This window comes from Leptodactylus fuscus, chromosome 7 (assembly GCF_031893055.1).
Source record: "Leptodactylus fuscus isolate aLepFus1 chromosome 7, aLepFus1.hap2, whole genome shotgun sequence".
NCBI lineage: Eukaryota > Metazoa > Chordata > Amphibia > Anura > Leptodactylidae > Leptodactylus > Leptodactylus fuscus.
The window spans coordinates 155107776-155120852 of record NC_134271.1 but is presented as its reverse complement, the minus strand read 5'-3'; positions in this window follow the sequence as shown (position 1 = coordinate 155120852).

Sequence of the window (13077 nt, the reverse complement as noted above, 5' to 3'; positions counted from 1 at the left end):
TATCTGTTATCAGCCATGTCAGGAGAGGCCGACTGTAGGACAGGGGAATACAATCTATTACTATCTGTTATCAGCCATGTCAGGAGGGGAGTGGCCGACTGTAGGACAGGAGAATACAATCTATTACTATCTGTTATCAGCCATGTCAGGAGAGGCCGACTGTAGGACAGGTGAATACAATTTATTACTATCTGTTATCAGCCATGACAGGAGAGGCCGACTGTAGGAAAGGGGAATACAATCTATTACTATCTGTTATCAGCCATGTCAGGAGAGGAGAGGCCGACTGTAGGACAGGGGAATACATTCTATTACTATCTGTTATCAGCCATGTCAGGAGAGGAGAGGCCGACTGTAGGACAGGAGAATACAATCTATTACTATCTGTTATCAGCCATGACAGGATAGGCCGACTGTAGGACAGGGGAATACAATCTATTACTATCTGTTATCAGCCATGTCAGGAGAGGAGAGGCCGACTGGAGGACAGGAGAATACAATCTATTAGTATCTGTTATCAGCCATGACAGGAGAGGCCGACTGTAGGACAGGAGAATACAATCTATTACTATCTGTTATCAGCCATGTCAGGAGAGGAGAGGCCGACTGGAGGACAGGAGAATACAATCTATTACTATCTGTTATCAGCCATGTCAGGAGAGGAGAGGCCGACTGTAGGACAGGGGAATACAATCTATTACTATCTGTTATCAGTCATGTCAGGAGAGGAGAGGCCGACTGTAGGACAGGGGAATACAATCTATTACTATGTGTTATCAGCCATGTCAGGAGAAGAGAGGCCGACTGTAGGACAGGGGAATACAATCTATTACTATCTGTTATCAGCCAGGAGGGGAGAGGCCGACTGTAGGACAGGGGAATACAATCTATTACTATCTGTTATCAGCCATGTCAGGAGAGGCCGACTGTAGGACAGGGGAATACAATCTATTACTATCTGTTATCAGCCATGACAGGAGGGGCCGACTGTAGGACAGGGGAATACAATCTATTACAATCTGTTATCAGCCATGTCAGGAGAGGCCGACTGTAGGACAGGAGAATACAATCTATTACTATCTGTTATCAGCCATGTCAGGAGAGGCCGACTGTAGGACAGGGGAATACAATCTATTAGTATCTGTTATCAGCCATGACAGGAGAGGCCGACTGTAGGACAGGAGAATACAATCTATTACTATCTGTTATCAGCCATGACGGGAGAGGCCGACTGTAGGACAGGGGAATACAATCTGTTACTATCTGTTATCAGCCATGTCAGGAGAGGAGAGGCCGACTGTAGGACAGGGGAATACAATCTATTACTATCTGTTATCAGCCATGTCAGGAGAGGCCGACTGTAGGACAGGGGAATACAAACTATTACTATCTGTTATCAGCCATGTCAGGAGAGGAGAGGCCGACTGTAGGACAGGAGAATACAATCTATTACTATCTGTTATCAGCCATGTCAGGAGAGGAGAGGCCGACTGTAGGACAGGAGAATACAATCTATTACTATCTGTTATCAGCCATGACAGGAGGGGCCGACTGTAGGACAGGGGAATACAATCTATTACTATCTGTTATCAGCCATGTCAGGAGAGGAGAGGCCGACTGTAGGACAGGAGAATACAATCTATTACTATCTGTTATCAGCCATGTCAGGAGAGGCCGACTGTAGGACAGGGGAATACAATCTATTACTATCTGTTATCAGTCATGTCAGGAGAGAAGAGGCCGACTGTAGGACAGGGGAATACAATCTATTACTATGTGTTATCAGCCATGTCAGGAGAGGAGAGGCCGACTGTAGGACAGGGGAATACAATCTATTATTATCTGTTATCAGCCATGACAGGAGAGGAGAGGCCGACTGTAGGACAGGGGAATACAATCTATTACTATCTGTTATCATCCAGGAGGGGAGAGGCCGACTATAGGACAGGGGAATACAATCTATTATTATCTGTTATCAGCCATGACAGGAGAGGAGAGGCCGACTGTAGGACAGGGGAATACAATCTATTACTATCTGTTATCATCCAGGAGGGGAGAGGCCGACTATAGGACAGGGGAATACAATCTATTATTATCTGTTATCAGCCATGACAGGAGAGGAGAGGCCGACTGTAGGACAGGGGAATACAATCTATTACTATCTGATATCAGCCATGTCAGGAGAGGCCGACTGTAGGACAGGAGAATACAATCTATTACTATCTGTTACCAGCCATGTCAGGAGGGGAGAGGCCGACTGTAGGACAGGAGAATACAATCTATTACTATCTGTTATCAGCCATGTCAGGAGAGGCCGACTGTAGGACAGGGGAATACAATCTATTAGTATCTGTTATCAGCCATGACAGGAGAGGCCGACTGTAGGACAGGAGAATACAATCTATTACTATCTGTTATCAGCCATGACGGGAGAGGCCGACTGTAGGACAGGGGAATACAATCTGTTACTATCTGTTATCAGCCATGTCAGGAGAGGAGAGGCCGACTGTAGGACAGGGGAATACAATCTATTACTATCTGTTATCAGCCATGTCAGGAGAGGCCGACTGTAGGACAGGGGAATACAAACTATTACTATCTGTTATCAGCCATGTCAGGAGAGGAGAGGCCGACTGTAGGACAGGAGAATACAATCTATTACTATCTGTTATCAGCCATGTCAGGAGAGGAGAGGCCGACTGTAGGACAGGAGAATACAATCTATTACTATCTGTTATCAGCCATGACAGGAGGGGCCGACTGTAGGACAGGGGAATACAATCTATTACTATCTGTTATCAGCCATGTCAGGAGAGGAGAGGCCGACTGTAGGACAGGAGAATACAATCTATTACTATCTGTTATCAGCCATGTCAGGAGAGGCCGACTGTAGGACAGGGGAATACAATCTATTACTATCTGTTATCAGTCATGTCAGGAGAGAAGAGGCCGACTGTAGGACAGGGGAATACAATCTATTACTATGTGTTATCAGCCATGTCAGGAGAGGAGAGGCCGACTGTAGGACAGGGGAATACAATCTATTATTATCTGTTATCAGCCATGACAGGAGAGGAGAGGCCGACTGTAGGACAGGGGAATACAATCTATTACTATCTGTTATCATCCAGGAGGGGAGAGGCCGACTATAGGACAGGGGAATACAATCTATTATTATCTGTTATCAGCCATGACAGGAGAGGAGAGGCCGACTGTAGGACAGGGGAATACAATCTATTACTATCTGTTATCATCCAGGAGGGGAGAGGCCGACTATAGGACAGGGGAATACAATCTATTATTATCTGTTATCAGCCATGACAGGAGAGGAGAGGCCGACTGTAGGACAGGGGAATACAATCTATTACTATCTGATATCAGCCATGTCAGGAGAGGCCGACTGTAGGACAGGAGAATACAATCTATTACTATCTGTTACCAGCCATGTCAGGAGGGGAGAGGCCGACTGTAGGACAGGAGAATACAATCTATTACTATCTGTTATCAGCCATGACAGGAGGGGCAGACTGTAGGACAGGGGAATACAATCTATTACTATCTGTTATCAGCCATGACAGGAGGGGCCGACTGTAGGACAGGGGAATACAATCTATTACTATCTGTTATCAGCCATGTCAGGAGAGGCCGACTGTAGGACAGGAGAATACAATCTATTACTATCTGTTATCAGCCATGTCAGGAGAGGCCGACTGTAGGACAGGGGAATACAATCTATTACTATCTGTTATCAGTCATGTCAGGAGAGAAGAGGCCGACTGTAGGACAGGGGAATACAATCTATTACTATCTGTTATCAGCCATGTCAGGAGAGGAGAGGCCGACTGTAGGAAAGGGGAATACAATCTATTACTATCTGTTATCAGCCATGTCAGGAGAGGAGAGGCCGACTGTAGGAAAGGGGAATACAATCTATTACTATCTTTTATCAGCCATGTCAGGAGAGGAGAGGCCGACTGTAGGACAGGGGAATACAATCTATTACTATCTGTTATCAGCCATGTCAGGAGAGGAGAGGCCGACTGTAGGAAAGGGGAATACAATCTATTACTATGTGTTATCAGCCATGTTAGGAGAGGAGAGGCCGACTGTAGGACAGGAGAATACAATCTATTACTATCTGTTATCAGCCATGTCAGGAGAGGCCGACTGTAGGACAGGTGAATACAATTTATTACTATCTGTTATCAGCCATGACAGGAGAGGCCGACTGTAGGAAAGGGGAATACAATCTATTACTATCTGTTATCAGCCATGTCAGGAGAGGAGAGGCCGACTGTAGGACAGGGGAATACATTCTATTACTATCTGTTATCAGCCATGTCAGGAGAGGAGAGGCCGACTGTAGGACAGGAGAATACAATCTATTACTATCTGATATCAGCCATGTCAGGAGAGGAGAGGCCGACTGTAGGACAGGGGAATACAATCTATTACTATCTGTTATCAGCCATGTCAGGAGAGGCCGACTGTAGGACAGGAGAATACAATCTATTACTATCTGTTATCAGCCATGACAGGATAGGCCGACTGTAGGAAAAGAGAATACAATCTATTACTATCTGTTATCAGCCATGTCAGGAGAGGCCGACTGTAGGACAGGGGAATACAATCTATTAGTATCTGTTATCAGCCATGACAGGAGAGGCCGACTGTAGGACAGGAGAATACAATCTATTACTATCTGTTATAAGCCATGTCAGGAGAGGCCGACTGTAGGACAGGGGAATACAATCTATTACTATCTGTTATCAGCCATGTCAGGAGAGGAGAGGCCGACTGGAGGACAGGAGAATACAATCTATTACTATCTGTTATCAGCCATGACAGGAGAGGCCGACTGTAGGACAGGGGAATACAATCTATTACTATCTGTTATCAGCCATGTCAGGAGAGGAGAGGCCGACTGTAGGACAGGGGAATACAATCTATTACTATCTGTTATCAGCCATGTCAGGAGAGGACGACTGTAGGACAGGGGAATACAATCTATTACTCTCTGTTATCAGCCATGTCAGGAGAGGAGAGGCTGACTGTAGGACAGGGGAATACAATCTATTACTATCTGTTATCAGCCATGTCAGGAGAGGAGAGGCCGACTGTAGGACAGGAGAATACAATCTATTACTATCTGTTATCAGCCATGACAGGAGAGGCCGACTGTAGGACAGGAGAATACAATCTATTACTATCTGTTATCAGTCATGTCAGGAGAGGAGAGGCTGACTGTAGGACAGGGGAATACAATCTATTACTATCTGTTATCAGCCATGTCAGGAGAGGCCGACTGTAGGACAGGGGAATACAATCTATTACTATCTGTTATCAGCCATGACAGGAGGGGCCGACTGTAGGACAGGGGAATACAATCTATTACTATCTGTTATCAGCCATGTCAGGAGAGGCCGACTGTAGGACAGGAGAATACAATCTATTACTATCTGTTATCAGCCATGTCAGGAGAGGCCGACTGTAGGACAGGGGAATACAATCTATTAGTATCTGTTATCAGCCATGACAGGAGAGGCCGACTGTAGGACAGGAGAATACAATCTATTACTATCTGTTATCAGCCATGACGGGAGAGACCGACTGTAGGATAGGGGAATACAATCTGTTACTATCTGTTATCAGCCATGTCAGGAGAGGAGAGGCCGACTGTAGGACAGGGGAATACAATCTATTACTATCTGTTATCAGCCATGTCAGGAGAGGAGAGACGGACTATAGGACAGGAGAATACAATCTATTACTATCTGTTATCAGCCATGTCAGGAGAGGCCGACTGTAGGACAGGGGAATACAAACTATTACTGTCTGTTATCAGCCATGTCAGGAGAGGAGAGGCCGACTGTAGGACAGGAGAATACAATCTATTACTATCTGTTATCAGCCATGTCAGGAGAGGAGAGGCCGACTGTAGGACAGGAGAATACAATCTATTACTATCTGTTATCAGCCATGACAGGAGGGGCCGACTGTAGGACAGGGGAATACAATCTATTACTATCTGTTATCAGCCATGTCAGGAGAGGAGAGGCCGACTGTAGGACAGGAGAATACAATCTATTACTATCTGTTATCAGCCATGTCAGGAGAGGCCGACTGTAGGACAGGGGAATACAATCTATTACTATCTGTTATCAGTCATGTCAGGAGAGAAGAGGCCGACTGTAGGACAGGGGAATACAATCTATTACTATCTGTTATCAGCCAGGAGGGGAGAGGCCGACTATAGGACAGGGGAATACAATCTATTATTATCTGTTATCAGCCATGACAGGAGAGGAGAGGCCGACTGTAGGACAGGGGAATACAATCTATTACTATCTGATATCAGCCATGTCAGGAGAGGCCGACTGTAGGACAAGAGAATACAATCTATTACCATCTGTTACCAGCCATGTCAGGAGGGGAGAGGCCGACTGTAGGACAGGGGAATACAATCTATTACTATCTGTTATCAGCCATGTCAGGAGAGGCCGACTGTAGGACAGGGGAATACAATCTATTACTATCTGTTATCAGCCATGACAGGAGGGGCCGACTGTAGGACAGGGGAATACAATCTATTACTATCTGTTATCAGCCATGTCAGGAGAGGAGAGGCCGCCTGTAAGACAGGGGAATACAATCTATTACTATCTGTTATCAGCCGTGTCAGGAGAGGCCGACTGTAGGACAGGGGAATACAATCTATTACTATCTGTTATCAGCCATGTCAGGAGAGGAGAGGCCGACTGTAGGGCAGGGGAATACAATCTATTACTATCTGTTATCAGCCATGTCAGGAGAGGAGAGGCCGACTGTAGGAAAGGGGAATACAATCTATTACTATCTGTTATCAGCCATGTTAGGAGAGGCCGACTGTAGGACAGGAGAATACAATCTATTACTATCTGTTATCAGCCATGTCAGGAGAGGCCGACTGTAGGAAAGGGGAATACAATCTATTACTATCTGTTATCAGCCATGTCAGGAGAGGAGAGGCCGACTGTAGGACAGGAGAATACAATCTATTACTATCTGTTATCAGCCATGTCAGGAGAGGCCGACTGTAGGAAAGGGGAATACAATCTATTACTATCTGTTATCAGCCATGTCAGGAGAGGAGAGGCCGACTGTAGGACAGGGGAATACATTCTATTACTATCTGTTATCAGCCATGTCAGGAGAGGAGAGGCCGACTGTAGGACAGGAGAATACAATCTATTACTATCTGTTATCAGCCATGACAGGATAGGCCGACTGTAGGACAAGAGAATACAATCTATTACTATCTGTTATCAGCCATGTCAGGAGAGGCCGACTGTAGGACAGGGGAATACAATCTATTAGTATCTGTTATCAGCCATGACAGGAGAGGCCGACTGTAGGACAGGAGAATACAATCTATTACTACCTGTTATCAGCCATGTCAGGAGAGGCCGACTGTAGGACAGGGGAATACAATCTATTACTATCTGTTATCAGCCATGACAGGAGAGGCCGACTGTAGGACAGGGGAATACAATCTATTACTATCTGTTATCAGCCATGTCAGGAGAGGAGAGGCCGACTGTAGGACAGGGGAATACAATCTATTACTATCTGTTATCAGCCATGTCAGGAGAGGACGACTGTAGGACAGGGGAATACAATCTATTACTATCTGTTATCAGCCATGTCAGGAGAGGCCGACTGTAGGACAGGGGAATACAATCTATTACTATCTGTTATCAGCCATGTCAGGAGAGGAGAGGCTGACTGTAGGACAGGGGAATACAATCTATTACTATCTGTTATCAGCCATGTCAGGAGAGGAGAGGCCGACTGTAGGACAGGGGAATACAATCTATTACTATCTGTTATCAGCCATGTCAGGAGAGGAGAGGCCGACTGTAGGACAGGAGAATACAATCTATTACTATGTGTTATCAGCCATGTCAGGAGAGGAGAGGCCGACTGTAGGACAGGGGAATACAATCTATTACTATGTGTTATCAGCCATGTCAGGAGAGGAGAGGCCGACTGTAGGACAGGAGAATACAATCTATTACTATGTGTTATCAGCCATGTCAGGAGGGGCCGGGCTGGCTATATGATAGGACTACACCATTACTAGCTGTCATCAGGGGCCACACAGGCGGTAACCAGGCAACAGGGCCACACACATGACCTCTCTGCAGACAATAGGCCGCACATATCATGTCACATGACCACACGCACAATGGCGGGATGGCCTATGAATGAAACACGTTGCTCCCCGCAGCGCCCCCCACCGGCTCATACATTACGCTCCTCCGCAGACAGCAATGAACGCACCCCGACCCCCCTCGGACCGGCACACTCACCGACCCCGTGGTTGCAGCAGCGGCCGGCACCTTCCCACCTTCGCCTCACACAGCACTGTTTCCGGTCGGTTGGTTTCCGTTTCCGGAGCAATCCCGCGATATCAAAGCACCAAGGTCTGCGGATGGTGACGTCACGCAACAATAACGGCCCAAACGCATGCGCAATGACACACTGAGCCTGCTCATGACATCTGGTGGTAGAGGCTGGTAATGCGAGTGTTCTGTTGTATGGCTTGTCTCCAGTCACTGGGATACAGCGCCCCCTGAGGTCAGCGCGGCTGTACTGCACCACTTCTCAGTAATAGCACTGACAGGGCAGGTGACAACGTCATTCATTACCACAGAACACATGGCTGCGGTATCCTATCCTGTGTGATACTGTATACTGAGCTGTGTATCTAATCCTATCCTGTGTGATACTGTATACTGAGCTGTGTATCTAATCCTATCCTGTGTGATACTGTATAATGAGCTGTGTATCTAATCCTATCCTGTGTGATACTGTATACTGAGCTGTGTATCTAATCCTATCCTGTGTGATACTGTATACTGAGCTGTGTATCTAATCCTATCCTGTGTGATACTGTATACTGAGCTGTGTATCTAATCCTATCCTGTGTGATACTGTATAATGAGCTGTGTATCTAATCCTATCCTGTGTGATACAGTATACTGAGCTGTGTATCTAATCCTATCCTGTGTGATACTGTATACTGAGCTGTGTATCTAATCCTCTCCTGTGATACTGTATACTGAGCTGTGTATCTAATCCTATCCTGTGTGATACTGTATACTGAGCTGTGTATCTAATCCTATACTGTATACTGAGATGTGTATCTAAGCCTGTCCTGTGTGATATTGTATACTGAGCTGTGTATCTAATCCTATCCTGTGTGATACTGTATACTGAGCTGTATCTAATCATATCCTGTGTGATACTGTATACTGAGCTGTGTATCTAATCCTATCCTGTGTGATACTGTATACTGAGCTGTGTATCTAATCCTATCCTGTGTGATACTGTATACTGAGCTGTGTATCTAATCCTATCCTGTGTGATACTGTATACTGAGCTGTGTATCTAATCCTATCCTGTGTGATACTGTATACTGAGCTGTGTATCTAATCCTATCCTGTGTGATACTGTATACTGAGCTGTGTATCTAATCCTATCCTGTGTGATACTGTATACTGAGCTGTGTATCTAATCCTATCCTGTGTGATACTGTATACTGAGCTGTGTATCTAATCCTATCCTGTGTGATACTGTATACTGAGCTGTGTATCTAATCCTATCCTGTGTGACACTGTATACTGAGCTGTGTATCTAATCCTATCCTGTGTGATACTGTATACTGAGCTGTGTATCTAATCCTATCCTGTGTGATACTGTATACTGAGCCGTGTATCTAATCCTATCCTGTGTGATACTGTATACTGAGCTGCGTATCTAATCCTATCCTGTGTGATACTGTATACTGAGCTGTGTATCTAATCCTATCCTGTGTGATACTGTATACTGAGCTGTATCTAATCCTATCCTGTGTGATACTGTATACTGAGCTGTGTATCTAATCCTATCCTGTGTGATACTGTATACTGAGCTGTGTATCTAATCCTATCCTGTGTGATACAGTATACTGAGCTGTGTATCTAATCCTATCCTGTGTGATACTGTATACTGAGCTGTGTATCTAATCCTATCCTGTGTGATACTGTATACTGAGCTGTGTATCTAATCCTATCCTGTGTGATACTGTATACTGAGCTGTGTATCTAATCCTATCCTGTGTGATACTGTATACTGAGCTGTGTATCTAATCCTCTCCTGTGTGATACTGTATACTGAGCTGTGTATCTAATCCTATCCTGTGTGATAGTGTATACTGAGCTGTGTATCTAATCCACTCCTGTGATACTGTATACTGAGCTGTGTATCTAATCCTATCCTGTGTGATACTGTATACTGAGCTGTGTATCTAATCCTATCCTGTGTGATACTGTATACTGAGCTGTGTATCTAATCCTCTCCTGTGATACTGTATACTGAGCTGTGTATCTAATCCTATCCTGTGTGATACTGTATACTGAGCTGTGTATCTAATCCTCTCCTGTGATACTGTATACTGAGCTGTGTATCTAATCCTATCCCGTGTGATACTGTATACTGAGCTGTGTATCTAATCCTATCCTGTGTGATACTGTATACTGAGCGGTGTATCTAATCCTACCCCGTGTGATACTGTATACTGAGCTGTGTATCTAATTCTATCCTGTGTGATACTGTATACTGAGCTGTGTATCTAGTCCTATCCTGTGTGATATACTGTATACTGAGCTGTGTATCTAATCCTATCCTGTGTGATACTGTATACTGAGCTGTGTATCTAATCCTATCCTGTGTGATACTGTATACTGAGCTGTGTATCTAATCCTATCCTGTGTGATACTGTATACTGAGCTGTGTATCTAATCCTATCCTGTGTGATACTGTATAATGAGCTGTGTATCTAATCCTATCCTGTGTGATACAGTATACTGAGCTGTGTATCTAATCCTATCCTGTGTGATACTGTATACTGAGCTGTGTATCTAATCCTCTCCTGTGATACTGTATACTGAGCTGTGTATCTAATCCTATCCTGTGTGATACTGTATACTGAGCTGTGTATCTAATCCTATACTGTATACTGAGATGTGTATCTAAGCCTGTCCTGTGTGATATTGTATACTGAGCTGTGTATCTAATCCTATCCTGTGTGATACTGTATACTGAGCTGTATCTAATCATATCCTGTGTGATACTGTATACTGAGCTGTGTATCTAATCCTATCCTGTGTGATACTGTATACTGAGCTGTGTATCTAATCCTATCCTGTGTGATACTGTATACTGAGCTGTGTATCTAATCCTATCCTGTGTGATACTGTATACTGAGCTGTGTATCTAATCCTATCCTGTGTGATACTGTATACTGAGCTGTGTATCTAATCCTATCCTGTGTGATACTGTATACTGAGCTGTGTATCTAATCCTATCCTGTGTGATACTGTATACTGAGCTGTGTATCTAATCCTATCCTGTGTGATACTGTATACTGAGCTGTGTATCTAATCCTATCCTGTGTGATACTGTATACTGAGCTGTGTATCTAATCCTATCCTGTGTGACACTGTATACTGAGCTGTGTATCTAATCCTATCCTGTGTGATACTGTATACTGAGCTGTGTATCTAATCCTATCCTGTGTGATACTGTATACTGAGCCGTGTATCTAATCCTATCCTGTGTGATACTGTATACTGAGCTGCGTATCTAATCCTATCCTGTGTGATACTGTATACTGAGCTGTGTATCTAATCCTATCCTGTGTGATACTGTATACTGAGCTGTATCTAATCCTATCCTGTGTGATACTGTATACTGAGCTGTGTATCTAATCCTATCCTGTGTGATACTGTATACTGAGCTGTGTATCTAATCCTATCCTGTGTGATACAGTATACTGAGCTGTGTATCTAATCCTATCCTGTGTGATACTGTATACTGAGCTGTGTATCTAATCCTATCCTGTGTGATACTGTATACTGAGCTGTGTATCTAATCCTATCCTGTGTGATACTGTATACTGAGCTGTGTATCTAATCCACTCCTGTGATACTGTATACTGAGCTGTGTATCTAATCCTATCCTGTGTGATACTGTATACTGAGCTGTGTATCTAATCCTATCCTGTGTGATACTGTATACTGAGCTGTGTATCTAATCCTCTCCTGTGATACTGTATACTGAGCTGTGTATCTAATCCTATCCTGTGTGATACTGTATACTGAGCTGTGTATCTAATCCTCTCCTGTGATACTGTATACTGAGCTGTGTATCTAATCCTATCCCGTGTGATACTGTATACTGAGCTGTGTATCTAATCCTATCCTGTGTGATACTGTATACTGAGCGGTGTATCTAATCCTACCCCGTGTGATACTGTATACTGAGCTGTGTATCTAATTCTATCCTGTGTGATACTGTATACTGAGCTGTGTATCTAGTCCTATCCTGTGTGATATACTGTATACTGAGCTGTGTATCTAATCCTATCCTGTGTGATACTGTATACTGAGCTGTGTATCTAATCCTATCCTGTGTGATACTGTATACTGAGCTGTGTATCTAATCCTATCCTGTGTGATACTGTATACTGAGCTGTGTATCTAATCCTATCCTGTGTGATACTGTATACTGAGCTGTGTATCTAATCCTATCCTGTGTGATACTGTATACTGAGCTGTGTATCTAATCCTATCCTGTGTATACTGTATACTGAGCTGTGTATCTAATCCTATCCTGTGTGATATACTGTATACTGAGCTGTGTATCTAATCCTATCCTGTGTGATACTGTATACTGAGCTGTGTATCTAATCCTATCCTGTGTGATACTGTATACTGAGCAGTGTATCTAATCCTATCCTGTGTGATACCGTATACTGAGCTGTGTATCTAATCCTATCCTGTGTGATACTGTATACTGAGCTGTGTATCTAATCCTCTCCTGTGATACTGTATACTGAGCTGTGTATCTAATCCTATCCTGTGTGATACTGTATACTGAGCTGTGTATCTAATCCTGTCCTGTGTGATACTGTATACTGAGATGTGTATCTAATCCTATCCTGTGTGATACTGTATGCTGAGCTGTGTATCTAATCCTGTCCCGTGTGATACT